The following is a 17,720-nucleotide window of genomic DNA, read 5'->3' as shown; positions in this document are numbered from 1 at the left end:
TTGGAAATTTCAATTGAAAATTAGTGTGAAGACAAGTGCCAAAGCTAGAGGTTTGTTGAGTCTTTTTTTTTCAGTTTTTTTACTCTACTCTAGAGCCATTCTAAGTTTCTCTTTGAGTCCTAGCTTGCTTCTATGTCCTTTTCATTGCTTTAATTGTTGAATAATCCTTGAAAAATTATCTTGTTAACACTCCATTGGTTTAACTTTCATTTCATTTTTTTTGTCTTTGATTATTGCTTGTCTCTTTGTTTCCTTGTTTGTGAGTTGCCATATAGGGAATTGGAAAGGAGGATTGGTATCATCCCTTGAAGAATTTGAGTCAAGAAGCAAGGGGCCAACCACCTTAAGAGCTATTGGACTAAGAAGCACTCCAAATTGAGTGAATCACCAAAGAGAGAACAACCACCAAAATTGAGGACCTTTTTGTAATTTTATAATTGACAATTTACGTACTTTCATTGCTTTCAAATTTTGTAACAAAAAGGCCTTTCATTGGAAGTAAGTTGGGAGCCTCCAATAGGTCACCCTACTTCCATTTGTGTGTAATAATTTTAGACAATTTTTCCTTAGGATAGTAAGTGTTTTGTTGGGAACCTTGAATGTGGTCATCCAAACACTCTTAGGATTGACCTAGTTTACATTTCTTGCTTACTTTCATAGCTTATTTCCTTTACCTTCCATTGTCAAACCGCCTAGATAGCTTGCCTTTTACCAATTAGTTTTTTTACCTTATCTTTCACACCTCTTTTAGTGTTTATTGTGGCTAGTTTCAACCATAGTTTCTTTTAACTTTTGTTTTCAAACCTCCAACAAGAAAGAACCACAACTTAGGAACCAACATGAGTCATCATTCATCTAGTGTTAATGGCGAGGGTACTAGTCATAAAGACCCTTTATCTAGAATCTTAGATGAGTTGAGTTCCCTCAAGTTATGGAAAGAAAAACAAGAGAGAAAAGAAAAAGGAAAAAAAGAGTGGAAGAAATAAGTCAAGATGAAAGAAAGAAAATAAGAGAGGAAGAAAGAAGAAAAATAATGAAAGAAATGAAAAGAGAAAAACATGCCTCCTATAGTAATCATAACTCTTGCAAGAACCTAAGTGAAGAACTTCGTGACTATTACGAAGGAAGGTATAGGTCACATCTTAGACCTCACTCCGATAGAAGAGAAAAGGAAAGAATGCCTCAAGAGGCTAACATTAACCTCCCATACTTCCATGGGAAGGACAATGTAGAGGCTAACTTAGTTTGGGAAATAAGGGTAAAGCAACAACTTAAAAAGAAGTCTACGTCAAAATCTTATGGCTCTCACTCTTATCCAAAGAAAGACCAAGGTCAAGGCATCTTAGGGGTGACACCTTCTAAGCCCAAAGATGATAAGGGGAAGACAATAGAAAAGCAAGTCCCTAAGGCTAGTATGCAAGAGAAGACTAACTCCTTGAAATGCTTTAAATGTCTTGGAAGAGGACATATTACTTCTCAATGCCCCACCACAAAAACTATGATTATGAGGGGCCAAGACATTTATAGTAGCCAAGATAAGGCTACTACTTCACCTTCCTCTAGTGAAAGTGAAGAAGCAAAAGGGGAAGAATTTAGTGAAGAAATCTACCCCCCAGAAGAAGGACAACCATTAGTAGTTAAAGAGAAGTGTAAGGAGGTAAGTGTCTCCTCCCAGAGGTTAGCTAAGAAGGAAACTCATTTTAATATAAAGACAAACATTAAAGAAAATTTCCCTCTTAGACAACCTCCACATTTTCTCTTTTGTAAAAAGACACTTGCTAGCATTGTGACACCTCTTGGGCTTGAGTTTATTCCTCAAGTAAAGAAGTTATTGGATGAGGGTTTGGTTCGCAAGAGCTTAAATCCTTGTGCTTTGTTGGTGCCCAAAATAGGTATTATTAGGCACCAAGTCCCTAAAATAGGTGTTATGATGAATTTTTGAGTGGTGCAACCCTCTTTTGTAAAATCACTCGTGCACCTAACATCTTCATGGTGTGTGTACATAGGGACCCATTAGGAAGGTTTGTTCTTATTTTTAGTTTCAATACAAACTTAGGTACTCATATGGGACACCTTATGTTTGTCATACTTTTTGGTAGGAATAATCAATATGAAAATACAGAAAAAAGGTATGTTTTATTGCGTTACTTTTCTTAATTTTTCAAATAGTGATCAAGGGGTTCCCATGAATCCTAAGAGAATAAAGGTCATTCCTGAGTGGCCCACCCCACCAAGTATAAGAAAAATTTGGGGCTTCCATGACTTAACAAACTTTTACAAAAGGTTTGTCCCATATTTTTCTATACATGTAGCACCACTCATTAGGTTGGTGAGGAACCATGTTCCTTCGTGGGAAAATGCCCAGGAAATGGATTTTCAGACCTTACCTTACTTCAACATACCAAATACCACTAATACATATGTTTTTTTTTCTTTTTACAGGTGTTGAGGGGAGGAGTCCAGAGTATGAAGAACCTCAGGATTTGAGGTCAAATCCTTTCCAAGGGGGAGGGAATGATGCAATCCTATCCCGCAAGGGCATTGAATAAAAGACTCCAAGTAGATTGGGCCAGAGATCCAAGGGAAGGCCCTAGGGTTCTCATGAGCCTTAGGGTAGATTTTGAGCCCATGGGCTAAGTATGAGCCCGCTTATCTTTGTAAATATTAGAATAAGTTTTTCCTTCATTTGGGCCTTGTATTTTGGTCATTCTAGTAGTATAGGGTTTTAGCCTTGTATTTCGAGGCATTTTGAGTAGTCTTTGTAGTAGGGACTTTTTTGTATTTTCCTGTATTTTTTCATGGGGGTGAGCTTAGCTATTATAGGGGGTTTGTAGCTAAGCTCTAGCTTCTCATCTCAAGGAGGCGAGCTTAGCTATTAGAAAGGTGTGTGTAGCTAAGCTCTAGCTTCTTTAGGAATCTTCTCAAGGAAGCTCCTCAAGGAGGTGAGCTTAGTTATGAGAGGGGTGTGTGTAGCTAAGCTCTAGCTTCCTAAGGAAGTTTTCTCAAAGAAGCTTCTCAAGGAATTTTTCTCAAGAAAGCTTCTCAAGGAAGCTACCTAGTCTATAAATAGAAGCATGTGTAACACTTGTTGTAACTTTGATGAATGAGAGTCTTGTGAGACACAACTCAAAGTTCAACTTCTCTCCCTTTTTCCTTTCTTCAATTTCGTGCTCCCCTCTCTCTCTTTCTCTCCCTCTTTCTTTTCCTCCATTGAAGCATCCTCTCCAAGCTTCTTATCCAAGGCTCATCTTGGTGGTGAAGCTCCTTCTTCCATGGCTTATTCCCTAGTGGATGGCGCCTCCCCTCACCTCTTCTCCTTTGTCTTCCGCTTCATCTCCATGGTGGAAAATCACCATTAAAGGACCTCATTGAAGCTCAAAGATCCATCTTCCATAGAAGCTCTACAAGCAAGCTTCCATCAATGTGAGAGAGTGCAAGAGCTTTGAAGTTGGAGGAAATTCCAGCAAACTGAACAATGGTTGGGTTGTAATAAATGAGAGTGTTGATGCCCACAAACTGTTGAGCAACTTGAACAGTGATGCCAACATAAAGACCTCTTTGAACTACATCATTCTTAAAAGCACCCTTTAGTTTCTGCGCTAAGCTCCACTTCCCATTCAACTTTTCTTCCTTCTTCTCAGTCTCAACCGAATCTTGCATCTCTCTCATCTCCTCTTCAATTTCGCTAGGTCGATAGATTCTTAACATGATCTCCTTTGCCTCCTCTTTCTTCCCCTGAGATACAAAAATTTACATGTTAATTAATTACTTGATCATTCATATTTATGCTAATGAACAATCACTGGTTTTCCTTTTTATAGTTGTATGTAAATCAATCACAACGTTGTTAGCAACTATAGAAATAATAATGTTAATGCTCTTATTTGTGTCAAAAAGGAAATAATGTATGTATGAATCAATATCCCAATCCATAAAGAAAATAAAAATACTTAAATATAAGAAAAAGTGAGTACCTGAAAGCAAAAGTACTAGTGGGCTGAACATGGATACAATTTCATATTTCAGAATTGGTTGCAAGAGTATGTGTAGGCTCAACATTGTCACCTTAAACAAGTCAATTGGAATACACATTAGAATACACCTTTGAAAAAAGAATCTATATATATCAGACTATAAGAAAAAAAAATGAGTTGCTGCTAAAAAATAAATGTTTTAAAAACAAAAAAAGATAGATTATGCTATTTAATAAATATTTTTGCTCATTTTCTAATGCTATTATTTATTTTGTTCAATTTCTAGCATAATTTGACATTCTACCATGTCTTGGGTCTGTTGGAGGATAAGAAAAGTAATAACTTTTTCTTTTAAGAGAAATAAATGATTTTAAAACACCAAATGGGAGATGATGCAAATTTGTTTACATCATTTCATATTAGGGGACACCTATTAGGTTCTAAAGCTGTTAAGCTGATATTAAATTGAGAATGATCCTTTTCATCAGTATCTTATACTGAAGTCCTAATGCTAGGGTACTAAATTGGAATGTATTCAACTAGATGAAAGAACCAATATTCCAACAAAATCAATTGTATTATTAAATCTTATCATCTGAACTTCATAAGGTAAATCTTGTCATCTATAAATTAACTTCAAGCAACAAGAATGAAATAGGCAAATAACAGTCATGCAAAATCTTAAGCATTGCTTCTGCAATCTAGATCTCAAAAAAAGAATGGTATCAAAATTCCTATATAAAATAACATGTCTAGAAAATTAAAATAAACTAATATGAATGCACTTGTTACAATCAGATTGTAATAGTAACAAAGGACAGTTCATTCAAAGAAATATAATTCCAAACAAGAATTTTTTTAGTCTATAGAATTCGAATCAATTGATCATGTCATGATAAAATATTAGAGTTAACCAACATTCTTAAGGAGAAAGAACCACAGACCTCATAAAAAAATAGTGTACAAGGTGTACATGTCCTTGCTAGACTAATTCTTTTCCGAACTTCCCTCTCACTTTCTCAAACATATTTATTTAGAAGTTCAGGTCCCTAACAATGCAATAAAAGAAATTTAAATCATTTAAAAATTTATTTTAAACAAAGGAACATTCTATAAACCAAAACTAATAAAAAAAGGATTGAGTATGTAGAGAAACCTTAATATGAATGTAACTAGCTCATGCAACATTGGTAACAGCTTTGGCAATCAGTGTTTTACCACATCCTGGAGGTCCATAAAGAAAAAATCCCTCCTCAAGATCCACCCCATATGTCTGAAATGAATAAATCTAGTAATTTGATCAGTGATTACCTTGTGAAATACTACTTATCCAATTTTTTCATGAAATAGTGAAAACAAAAATCAATCCATTTTTAGAGTAATAAAATAAATATAGTAAGATAATTGGAGGATACAAATATCAAATCATTGATCAGAGACTTTGTGAATAGTATAATATTACACAGATAAGGAATCTGATTTAATTGTAAGGTTGTTGTAAATACTCTGGAACAGTGGAACACGACAAAAACAAACTAATTGTTGTAAACAAATATAGAGGTTCTTCACTTCAATTTTGACAACTAGTTTGATCGACAAATTTGAAGAGAGAAAAGAGACCAAAATGAATATCGAGTTAAGATTAGAAAATAACAAAATAAAATTGAATGCATTCAGCAATCATGAAACCTACATCAATGTTTTCCTCAACTCAGCTCTTTACAATTAAATATAACCAAGTGAATGAAATAGTGATAGAAAACGAGTGAAAAGAAAAATACAGAAGGTGTCTCCTCAGCACTACAACACCTAGTTGAGAGAAAAACTATTTTCGAGTCCCAAGCCTCAGATATAATCCTCAATGATACCAATCAGATTCCTCATCATACCTCACTTTCTCCTTGTAAAATTTATGCACACTACTCCTGCTTACCCAGAACAAATTGTCCCTCTTATAAGTTATAACTTCTAACTGCCTTGGGTCCTGTAGAATTTCTTTCTCACATATATCTTTCACTCTACTAGCCTATTAATTGGGATCCTAACAAATAGGTTGTCATGTTGTTTCATTTTCTAAAATCCAAGCCCTCTAGCGCCTTTTTATGAATGCTACATCATGTTATTTATTTCATCGCATTATTTAAAATCACAAAAATGAGAAGCTCAAAGGAATCATGAAGCTATAAAATGGAGAGGATTGACCACATATATAAAAGTCAACTAAATTGGATGGTATTTTATTTTTTCTAAGTGGCTTGATGCATGAGCCAACTTTGATTTATCATAAATTTTTGCCACAATAAATTTTGAATCTAAAAACGAGATTGGATCTAGTTTGAACAAATAAATGAGTGTATGAATCAAGAAACAAATTAAAATTTGTTAATGCTATCGGGTTATAGGTAGAAAATGGTAAATCAAAAGATTAATCCTGAACAGAAGAACATGAGATCAAATCAGAGGCAAACTCACAATGACAAAGGATTATAGAATAACCAAAAGCATTGTAGAGAGAGAGAAAGGGAGAGGGAGAGGACCTTGCACTTGAGAATCTGCGCGGCGAAGAACTCGACATCAAACGGAAATTACTATAAAAAACTTCATAAATTATGCACTTACAGTTCTAAAGTTCCTAACTTACTAATGTAAGTCACTAAAAACAATTTAGACCTCCCGTCATCTTATTCCCACTGGAAGAAGAAACTACAGTTAGAGCAAACCATTGAAAACATTTGAATCAACAACAAAAGTAAAATAGAACGGAAATGATTGCCAAAATTGCCTTTTGTTAATAACAAACCAAGACATTCCACATGCACCAAAAACTCAGCTCTCACAAGAACTAAAATCCTCCAAACAAAACAAAACGGCGTCTCCCGTGACAATATCATTGCCACGGTACTAATTTGAAAACTAAAACCAACAAAAATAAGAAGCAACTCAATACACGAGCCTCCAATCCACAGAATTTCAAGTATTCCTAAGAAGCACACGATCAAAACTTCAACTTTTTTCAGACATCAATTCAAAGCTAAAAACAAATAGTAAATCATTTCAACAATTAACACAGTTTCAACCAACTCACACAACCCTCGCAGTTGGTGCCTATGACAGGAATGACAACACAACCAGCAATAGTTGAAGTGGATGCTCTGGCGTCGGTAAAATCAAGCTGTCGTGCCAGCTTCTTCGCCAAAACTTCCAACGACACTGCCACCAGAGAAACAACTTCCGACAGCGATGCATTCTTCTAAACGCAATCACCTCCTCCTTCACCTTCCCTCATGGCATGCGAAACAAACACAAAATCCAAAAACTCTCACTGGGAATTCCGAATTCCACTGAAAATGACCTACGATTACGGTTCTCCAGAGAATGAAAATGGTGATAGTTTAAAACCGCATCTCGAATTGGAAGACCGTGCACGTGGATTGCGCAACTCAAGATTGCTATGGCTGTTGTGAAATTGAGGGGTGCGTGGATCCAAACGTGGTACGCGAGGAGAGGGAGTTGCGAAAAGAGAGAGAGAAAGAGAGGGAGAAAAGGTTGTAAAGATTGTAGAGAGAAAAAATAGAGAGGTGTGGGATTTGAAGAAGGTAAGAGTGGAGGAAGAAGGAGAAGGAGAAAATGCAACACAAACACACACACTCTCTCTCCCTTCGAAGCTTTTAAAAATTTAATTTAGTTGTAAACAATGAACGGTGATCGAACTTTGCTGGAATTGGACAAGTAGATCCGCGGTGTTCGAGATCTGCAAATTTGTGGGATTTGAAGATGGTAAGAGTGGAGGAAGAAGGAGAAGGAGAAAATGAAACACAAACACACACACTCCCTCTCCCTTCGTAGCTTTTAAAAATTCAATTTAGTTGTCAACAATGAACGGTGATCGAAGTTTGCTGGAATTGGACGAGCAGATCGGCAATGTACGAGATCTGCAAATTTGGGACCAAAAGGAGTGTTTGAAGCATTTGAGTTTTCAATCAGTTTGAGTGTGTAAATGAGTTTTGGAAAGAAGCTTTTGAATCAGAGATTCAGTGATGCAATGAGAAGAATTAAAGAGTGGAGACATTGAGCGCGGAAGGAGGGAAAGCAGGAGGAAGAATGAAATGATAGTCATCCTTTGCAAAATAAAATGGAATTATTATTATTTTTTATTTTAGTAAAGATTTTTAATTTTAATCATTAAAAAGTTATTTTTTATTATTCTACTATAGTTGAATGTTGGATAATTTTAATTAACAAAAATCAATCAAATCTAAACTATGGTGATAAACTAAAAAGTTATTTTTGTAAAAAAAAAAACTAACAAGTTTAGTGTGCATCAAATTAGTGTCAATTTAATTTGTTTTATTAAAAAATAAATATTTTATAGGTTTATATTTGTAGAAGCAAATATTCAAGCAAAGCTTCATGGTGAATGTGATTCAAAGGTGTTTTGATGATAACAATGATGACAATAAAAGATGATGACAAAGGTGATGAACAAAAAAGCTCAAAGATCAAAGAACAACTCAAGTGAATCAAGAACAAGTCAAGAGTTCAAGAATCAAGAAGGATTCAAGATCTCAAGAATCAAGATCAAGATTAAAGACTCAAGATTAAAGAATGAAGAAAAGACTCAATCAAGATAAGTATTAAAAAGTTTTTTCAAAACTTTGAATAGCACATGAGTTTTTGACAAAATCTTTACCAAAAAGTTTTTACTCTCTGGTAATCGATTACCATAATGGTGTCATCGATTACCAGTAGCAAAATGAGTTTGAAAAAGTTTTCAAACTGAATTTACAACGTTCCAATTATTTTCAAAAGGTTGTAATCGATTACAATGTTTTCGTAATCAATTACCAGTGTCCTTGAACGTTGGAATTCAAATTTAAATGTGAAGAGTCACATCCTTTCACTTAAAAGCTTTGTGTAATCGATTACACTAATTTGGTAATCGATTACCAGTGACTGTTTCTGGAAAAAAAAATCAAAAAGATGTAACTCTTCAAAAAGGTTTTGACTTTTTCAAATAGGTTTTAAGTTTTTCTAAAAGTTATAATTCTTCTGAATGGTCCTCTTGACCAGACATGAAGAGTCTATAAAAGCAAGGCTTTGTTTTGCATTTCAAGTATCTTGAACACTTATTTTCATGCAATCCTTTACAAGCCTTGAATCTCTTTGAAATTTTTCTTCTTCTTTGTACCAAAAGCTTTCTGAAGTTTTCTGGTTTTTCCAAACCTTGAAAACTTGTGCTATTCATCTTTTCATTCTCTTCTCCCTTTGCCAAAAAGAATTCACCAAGGACTAACCGCCTGAATTCTTTTTATGTCTCTCTTCTCCCTTTTCCAAAAGAACAAAGGACTAACCGCCTGAATTCTTCTGTGTCTCCCTTCTCCCTTGTCAAAGAACTCAAAATGACACAGTCTGAGAATTCTTTTGATTCTTCCCATTCCCTAATACAAAAGTGTTCAAAGGACTAACCACCTGAGAATTCTTTTGTATCCCCATTCACAAAGTATCAAAGGTTTAACAGCCTGAGATCTTTGTCTTAACACATTAGAGGGTACATCCTTTGTGGTACAAGTAGAGGGTACATCTACTTGGGTTTGACTGAGAACAAGAGAGGGTACATCTCTTGTGGATCAGTTCTAGTGGAGGGTACATCCACTAGGTTCAAAGAGAACAAGGGAGGGTACATCCCTTGTGGATCTTAGCTTGTAAAAGGATTTTTACAAGGTTGAAAGAAATCTCAAGGACCCCAGGTCGCTTGGGGACTGGATGTAGGCACGGGTTGTTGCCGAACCAGTATAAAAACTCTTGTGTGTTTGTTTCCTTCTTCCCTACTCTTTTACTTTCCGTTGTGCATTTAATTTCCGCTTTTACTTTTTGTTAAGTTTCTCTTTTACTCATCATTCTCTTAACAATTTAGTAAAAGCCTTAAAAGAGTAATTTTTTAATTAGTAAAGGTTTAGGAATAATTAATTCAACCCCCCCTTCTTAATTATTCTGAGGCGACTCGATCCAACAATATTATTTATAGTTATAGTTTCAAATTCATTCTTAAAACAAATAGTTACAATATATTTGTAGGTATATGCTACCTATAGTCATGGTTCAAAATTCATCACTAAAATAAATAGTGATAGAAATACCAATATATATATATATAGTTTATCATATGTTTGTAGGTATAAGTTACCTATGCCCATAATTTCCAATCCATCACTGAAACAAATAGGGTCTAAATCAAACATTTATAATTATATGATACCTATACGTACAATTTATCATATGTTTGTAGGTATATGAAGTTTATACCCACACTTTTAATGATTGTCTTGAAAAGTGTCTGTAGGTATATGGCAAATTTCTTGTAGTGTGAGTTTTACCTACACTAATTGATCATAGACACAAGTTTTTTGGAGTTTTACCTACATAAAGAAGTTGTAGGTAGAAGTCATTTTTAATATTAATGAATTTACCTACACCAAATAATGATAGGCACAAGTTATTGAGTTTTACCTACATTAGGTAGAAGTATTTTTAAGTTTTACCTACACTAATCCATGAGCAACCACATAAGTGATGTTGATATCACACTTTAACCCAAAACCTGAAGGCTCAGGTTTATGGGTCTTGCCTTCACTTATATGGTATTCGACTTTCTCATTCCTACCCAATTTGGACTTCACATCACACTTATACTCCAACAATCTTCCCCTCAAGTGTGAGTCTCTTTCACCTGATAGTCTCCCCTCGAGTGGAAACCATTATCATCCACGAGTATTCCATGGTGGCCATTAGAGGTCACATGCTCTAGATACATGCATCGTCACTCCACCCACAGGACACGCCGCTTGGACCCACTGCTAAGAAAACTTTGGATACAAGGGATTCTTAGGCCAAGGATCCATTGCCACCATCTTATTCGTCCGAGCCGATCACCAAGTTGAACCATCAGCTCTGATACCAATTGTTATGCATCAAGGGGGGGGGGTAAAACGAGTAGATTTATACCAATGAATTATGAGCAATCACATAAGTGAACTTAAGACTACACTTTAACCCAAAACCTTAAGGCTCAGGTTTATGGGTCTTGCCTTCACTTATATGATGTTCAGCCTTCTCATTCCCACACAATGTGGGACTTCACATCACACTTGTACTCCAACAAATACAATAACTAATACTATAAATGAAGATGGATTTATTTATATGTTTATATAAATAATACACTAATAACATTAAATATTGTATTAGTATTTGTGTTCGAGTCTATTCTACTTTTTCAATTTGGTCACTTTAAAATATATTATATGTATAATGATAAATTATTTCAAATAATAATTAAAATAGAAATTAAGACTTGTATATCACACTACAAACCTAGTAAAATTCTTCTCCCTTTCTCCCTCATATAACTTGTTGAACAATTTTGAAATGACTTTAAATTGATTTTATTTCATTGATGGAGATAGTGTTTCGGTGAGCATGTTTTGTGAATGAAATTGATGAGGTATAGCTCCCATGTATGTAACCTGGCAGGACCAAAGGAATGGGATCGATTTATGCAATTAAATTGTTGTGTGATGGTGTCGGTACGAGCTTGAGAGAACTACTCATGGTTGAAGTCATGAGAAATCAAGCTCAGTCCTTGGGCTGGGAAATCAGAATTTAGGCTTTGATATCCTTACTTTGTTGTTGCTTCCTTGCACCTTTATTGTTGCTTCACTACACCCTTTCCAAAATATTTTTTTTACCTTTCAGATTGGTCATTTTGGAAACCAAAAAAGAAGGTGCAATCTGGGATATAATTTTACATTTCAGATTATGCATTCCAAAAGCAAAATAAAAAGTGCAGGAACCAACTTGGAGGTACATGAAGCAACAACCTCCTGACTCTTATTGTGTTAAATTCAAAAGTTAAAAGTTTTTTTTATGTTTTAATAATTGCGATAAAATATTTTAAAATTGAGTTAAAAATCAATTTAATTTGATTTTAGCGAAACAAGCTTTATTTTCAATTTGTATTTGAAAAGCTAAAACTAAAAAGCTTATGACCACCACCAAATAAGCCTTAACCTAAGTTGACTATTGTGCATTTAGGACTTTTAAATGATTTTTCTAAAATAATGTTCCTTCTAAATTAATATTGAATAAAGAGAAGTATTTATTTACACAATTTAACTCATAGAAGATAAATCTAATATATATTTATACAAGGCTAGCAAAATTACAAACTTAACCCTTTATATTTTTTTACACCTGTAAAACCAGGGTTATTTTTTACATTTAGTAGGACTTAATTGGGGATATGGAATATAGAGAAAAAATAGAGAAATGGTTCACGTTCGACTACTTTTAGAGAGAGAAGAAAATAAAAAGAAGGCTTAATTATGTTTTTCATATATGAAAAATTGACCGTTTTCAGATTACTACTTAACATTCATTTTTTTTTTCAACTAAGTACCTGAAAAAATTTAATGTTTCAATGTAGTACCTGTCGTTAGTCCCCTTTTGTCATGTGACAACATGAAAGATAGAGTGCCACATCATCAAGCCTAATCACTGCCTTGTCCTTGTCATGCCATCACGTGCTTCCCCTTCTCCCCTTTTCCTTTTCTTCCCCTGCATCATCACTGTTAAGGGATTTCCGTTGTTGTTTTCCATTTTATTCTTCTTCTTCTCATGGTTCAAGGTTTTAGTAACCCATATTTCAATTCTCTTTTGGCCTTCAAAACCACTTCAGACACATCCCAAAAGTTCACATCATGGAACATTAACAGCACTAACCCATTTTCTTAGAGCGGCATGTCGTGCATTCACGACTGAGTCTCATGACTTGTCCTCGAAAACCTTAACCCATCGCTTCACCATTGGTACCACCAAACAACAACCCAACAACCACTATATCATCTTCATCAAGTTCAATGCTGAAAACACCAACATAACCATCAACAACAAGTAATAAAAGCCACGAAAAGGGTGGTTCGAAGATAAGTCTAGTGGCACTTATAGCTGTTATAATGGGTGATGTTTTGGTTCTTGCAATAGTGTCATTGCTTTTGTATTGCTACTTCTGGAGGAACTATAAGTTGAAAAAGGGAAAAGGGTCGGATATTTTTTAGAGTGAAAAGATTGTGTATTCGTTGAGTTCTTACATTGCTCGAGGAGGGTTTGAGAGGGGTCGAATGAGGTTCTTCAAAGGTGAGAAAAGGTTTGACCTTGAGGACTTGCTTCGAGCCTCTACGTAAATGCTTGGAAAGGGTGGGTTTGGGACTTTGTACAAAGCGATGCGCGATGATGGGAATGTGATTACGGTGAAGAGACTCAAGGACATGCAGATTACGTGGAATAGAGAATTTGAGCAACACATGGAATTGTTGGGAAGGAGTTCATGACAGGGAAGAAGAAGTTCATGGTGAGGATGCAGGGGGTGATGGAAGGGAGGAAGGGGAACTTGGCCATAACGGTGGAGGTATTCGAGATTGTCTATTTGACGGTGGTGGCATGGCGTGGTCAACGGTTGTGGTGGTTTTTGTTGGAGAAGGGGAAAAAGGTGATGACGTGGCAAGGACGAGACAATGATTAGGCTTGATGACATTGTGAATGTATGAATACTTGGTTTTGATGATGCCAAAGAATAATCAAACAAGGTCACTTTCAAGATTACTTCAACAAACATTCAAAGGTTAAGCATTGCTTCAAGATTAATACAAGGTTGCTTCAAGATTAATTCAAGATCAAGCTTTTGCCTAAAAACAAAGTGTTTCCAAGAGATCAAGGCTCCGATAATCGATTACCAGGCAGTGTAACCAATTACCAGAATTTTTTTTTTGAGAAATAGCTTTTAAAAAGGGTTTTGAATTTGAATTTTGAATCATGTAATCGATTACCATATGTTTGTAATCGATTACGAGCAACGACACTTCAAAAAACACTTCAGAAAGTCAATTGTAATCAAGAGACTGGTTGTCTCTTGAATTGTGAGTTTCCTGAACACAAGGGAAAGGGGTTCCTCGGGTGTTCAGAAGTTGTAAAAATGATTTTTACAAAGTTAGTGAAAATCTCAAGTGGGTTGCTTGAGGACTGGACGTAGACACGGGAAGTGGCCGAACCAGTATAAATTGAGTTTGCATTTCTCTTTTCCCTTATCTCATTTATGTTATTGCAATCAATTTTGTCTTGCATGTTTAAAGAACATTATTAAATTGATTGTTGCTTCTTCTTCTGCATTCTGAGCCTATAATTTAGAAGAGGGTTAAAATTTGTTGGAACAAGTGGCCTCGAAATAATTAAGAAGGGGGGGGGGTTGAATTAATTATGAACGTGTCTTGACTAATTAAAAAGTTATCCTTCTTAATGTTACTAGATTCAATTAGGCTTTACTACTAAGTTATGAGAAAGTAAAGAACAAAAATAATAACTTAGACAAAAGTAAAGCGGAAATAAAAAGTGCACAACAGAAAAGTAAAGAGTGTAGGGAAGAACAAAGCAAACACAAGTTTTATACTGGTTCGGCAACTACCCGTGCCTACATCCAGTCCTCAAGCAACCTCTTGAGATTTCCTTTCCTTGTAAAAATCCTTTACAAGCAAAGAGCCACAAAGGATGTACCCTCCCTTGTTCTCTTTGAACAACCAAGTAGACGTACCCTATACTTGAAGTGAACCACAAAGGATGTACCCTCCCTTGTGTTCACTATTACAACCAAGAAGCTACCCGCTTCTTACATAGAATTATCAGACGGTTAGTTCTTTGAATTCAGTGTTTGGGCAAAGAATTCTCAGACAGTTAGTTCTTTGAATTCTTTGTTTGGGGAATCAAAAGAATTCTCAAACGGTTAGTTCTTTGAATTCTTTTGGCAAGAGGGAGAAGGAATAAAGAATAAGAGAAAAACAAAAGGATAGAACAGTTTTTGTTTTTGTAGAATTTTCCTTTCTTCAAGGAAAGATTAAACAAAAACTTAGAATGAATATGGCAAAGGTTTTTGTGTGTTATTGTATATTGTATTGTGTATATAAAATGCATGTCAAGGTCTTATATTTATAAAACCTTGATACCTTTTAAGAAAACCATATTAAGAGTTATAACTCTTAACATTTTCTTCAAAAACATTCACTGGTAATCGATTACCACAATGGTGTAATCAATTACACAATGTATTTTATGAAAAGCTGTGACTCTTTACAATTGGATTTGAATTCCAACATTCAGATTCACTTGTAATCGATTACTAATATAGTGTAATCGATTACACTATTTGAAAATCATTTTGGAACGTTGCAAAGCATTGACACCAGTTTGAAAACTATCCTGGTCACTGGTAATCGATTACTACCAAATGGTAATCGATTACCAGAGAGTAAAAACCAAGAGATCGTTAATGGTCCAACACCTTAACATTTCTCTCCTTTTCAAAAATCAAAAGATCATTTAAAGGTCCAATGCCTTAAACAACTTTTGTTCGGTTAAAATATATCTTACGGAAAAAGATAAAAACAACTTAGCCAACGTTTGGTTCTGAAAGAACTACGAAGGTCTGATTTCCTCATCATAATTGAGGATACGCAGGAGCGAGGGAAACACCCTTGTCGACCACAAAAATAAAAAATACAAAAAGGCACATAAAAAGCTAAAAAACATAAAAAAGAGAAAATACATAATTTTGAAGTCATGTCTTGCACACTTGATCAAAGGTTTCCGTCCCTTGTGACGGGCGCGTGGGGTGCTAATACCTTCCCCGTGCGTATAAAAAATTCCCGAACCTTTCATACTTAAAGTTCGAAGACCACGCTTTTCGGTTTTTCCGACGTTTTCCCCGAATAAACGTTGGTGGTGACTCCGCGCGCATTCCTCCTTTGGAAGACGCATCCGTGAGCCCCGCGTCGCCCTTCCGCCGAAGGGTAGGTTATGATAGTTGGCGACTCCACTGGGGACTGTTTTTAGAGAGTTAGGCCCATTAATCTTTTGTGCAAAAGATGTGTTTTCCCTTTCATCAGTTTCCCTTTTCCTTCCTGTTCTTGTATAAACTTCTTCGATGTTGTAAGCGTGTTTTAATGTATGCATGGGATAAATATGTATTCATTTGAGGCACACAACACCAACACCTTTTTTCACACATGGTGAGTTGAAAATGGGCCCTATACCCGGGTCCATGGGAACATAAGGAGTGGAGGTGAATCTGTGGTCATGCTGGATCTCTGACTTGCTTGATAACAGTGAACCCTCATCTAGAGTTTTTCTCTTTGATAACATATTGTTGCTGGTAGTCCCTACAGCCGCAATATGTTCTTCGAAGGGGATGATACCTCTAGAAACAATCAAGAGAGATATGACCACCTTGGGAATTATCACTAAAAGCCTTTTAGTTCCTCCCGTTTAGGTCCCTAAAATAGGGGCACGAAGCGAACACGCTGCGTGCCTTTTGAACACTGCCATGCATATAACCTAAATGACATGTATGCCTTTGTTGTATGATTATTTGAGGATATTGCCATGTTGTGTACATCCCCCTGTTGCGCTTTTGTGCATCTGCATCATTTCGTCACACATGTGTTGTATGGTGCTCTCGTCTTTTGTCACGGGAAGCCGGAAGGTCCATATCACCTTCTTAACTACACACATGGGGCACTGCGCCCCCGAATGCGAAAGTAAGAAGAGATGATTTTCTGGGCTCTTGTGTCCGTAAATGCATTCATATCATGCATCGCATAAGCATCTCTTCATGGCATCGTAATGGACGTATCGTTCCTGCATTTGTCACTTATCATTTTCATGCATTCATATTGCATAAGTCATTTCATCACCATGCATCTGCATCTAGCATGCTTTTTGCATACCTTTTATTTTCATGTTTACTCATACATGATCCTTGCATTTTCCTCTACAAAACAAAAATAAAAAAAAGGAAGAATGAAAATTCACACTGCATTCTTAGTTGCATGTGTTAGGTACCATGAGCCAACCATGTTGGGATTATAAACCCATTTCTCAAAAAAAAAAAAAAAATATTGAGCATGGTACCTAATGCGTGGTTAACTAGGAAATGATGTTTCTTCGGGCATCTCAATGTCATAATTACATTTTCCATGCATAGCATACGTATTCCCGAGTTTTTCATCTCTATGAAATGTTGTCGAAGTATTGGCGATCAAAATTGTCATTCCTTGGGTTATGGGGTTGAACCAAGCTCATGCTTTTATGAAAAGGTTCATCAAGTCAAGTTGAAGTATGAAAATAACCATCTTGCAAAAAAATTAGGGCAAAAGATGGATTGAGTTGCATTGCTGCTTTGTCTACTGCCAAACACATTTAGGACTATTAATGTCCTTGTTACTTCCAGTTTCACCTTGACAAAGATGTCATGGACCATGTTGAAAATATAAATTGATTCAACCCCATGTCCTGCGTAAAAATTCACAATACTTCAATTGTGCATCATTCGCATACATCCATGCTTTTCATTGGTTGCATTGCTCATTGCATTCTTTCCTTGAAAAAAAAACTAACTTAATCATTGTTATCAAAAGGAAAGAACACGCTTTACGGTGCACTTACCGAACCCGTGCTAAAGCTAGAGTAATGGGTGAAGTAGAGGAGGTGCAAGAGCAAATGAAGGCCGACACGGAGGCTTTGAAAGACCAAATGGCCACAATGATGGAGGCCATGATGAGCATAAAGGAGATAATGGAGGTCAATGCGGCTGCAATAGCCGCTACCAGCACCATTGTCGAGGTGGACCTGACCCCCCCATATGGC

The 17,720-nt window shown here is 35.8% G+C and overlaps 1 pseudogene; it reads right to left on the bottom strand.

Moving 5' to 3' along the window:
* The window catches only part of LOC114401983, a 30,434-nt pseudogene extending 17,135 nt beyond the window's left edge, over nucleotides 1–13,299 (bottom strand).
* Between the last annotated feature and the right edge of the window lie 4,421 nt (nucleotides 13,300–17,720).

This window comes from Glycine soja, chromosome 20 (genome assembly GCF_004193775.1).
Source record: "Glycine soja cultivar W05 chromosome 20, ASM419377v2, whole genome shotgun sequence".
Taxonomy (NCBI): Eukaryota; Viridiplantae; Streptophyta; class Magnoliopsida; order Fabales; family Fabaceae; genus Glycine; species Glycine soja.
Note: the sequence above shows the minus strand (reverse complement) of the source record. Positions and strands in the feature narration are given on the sequence as shown.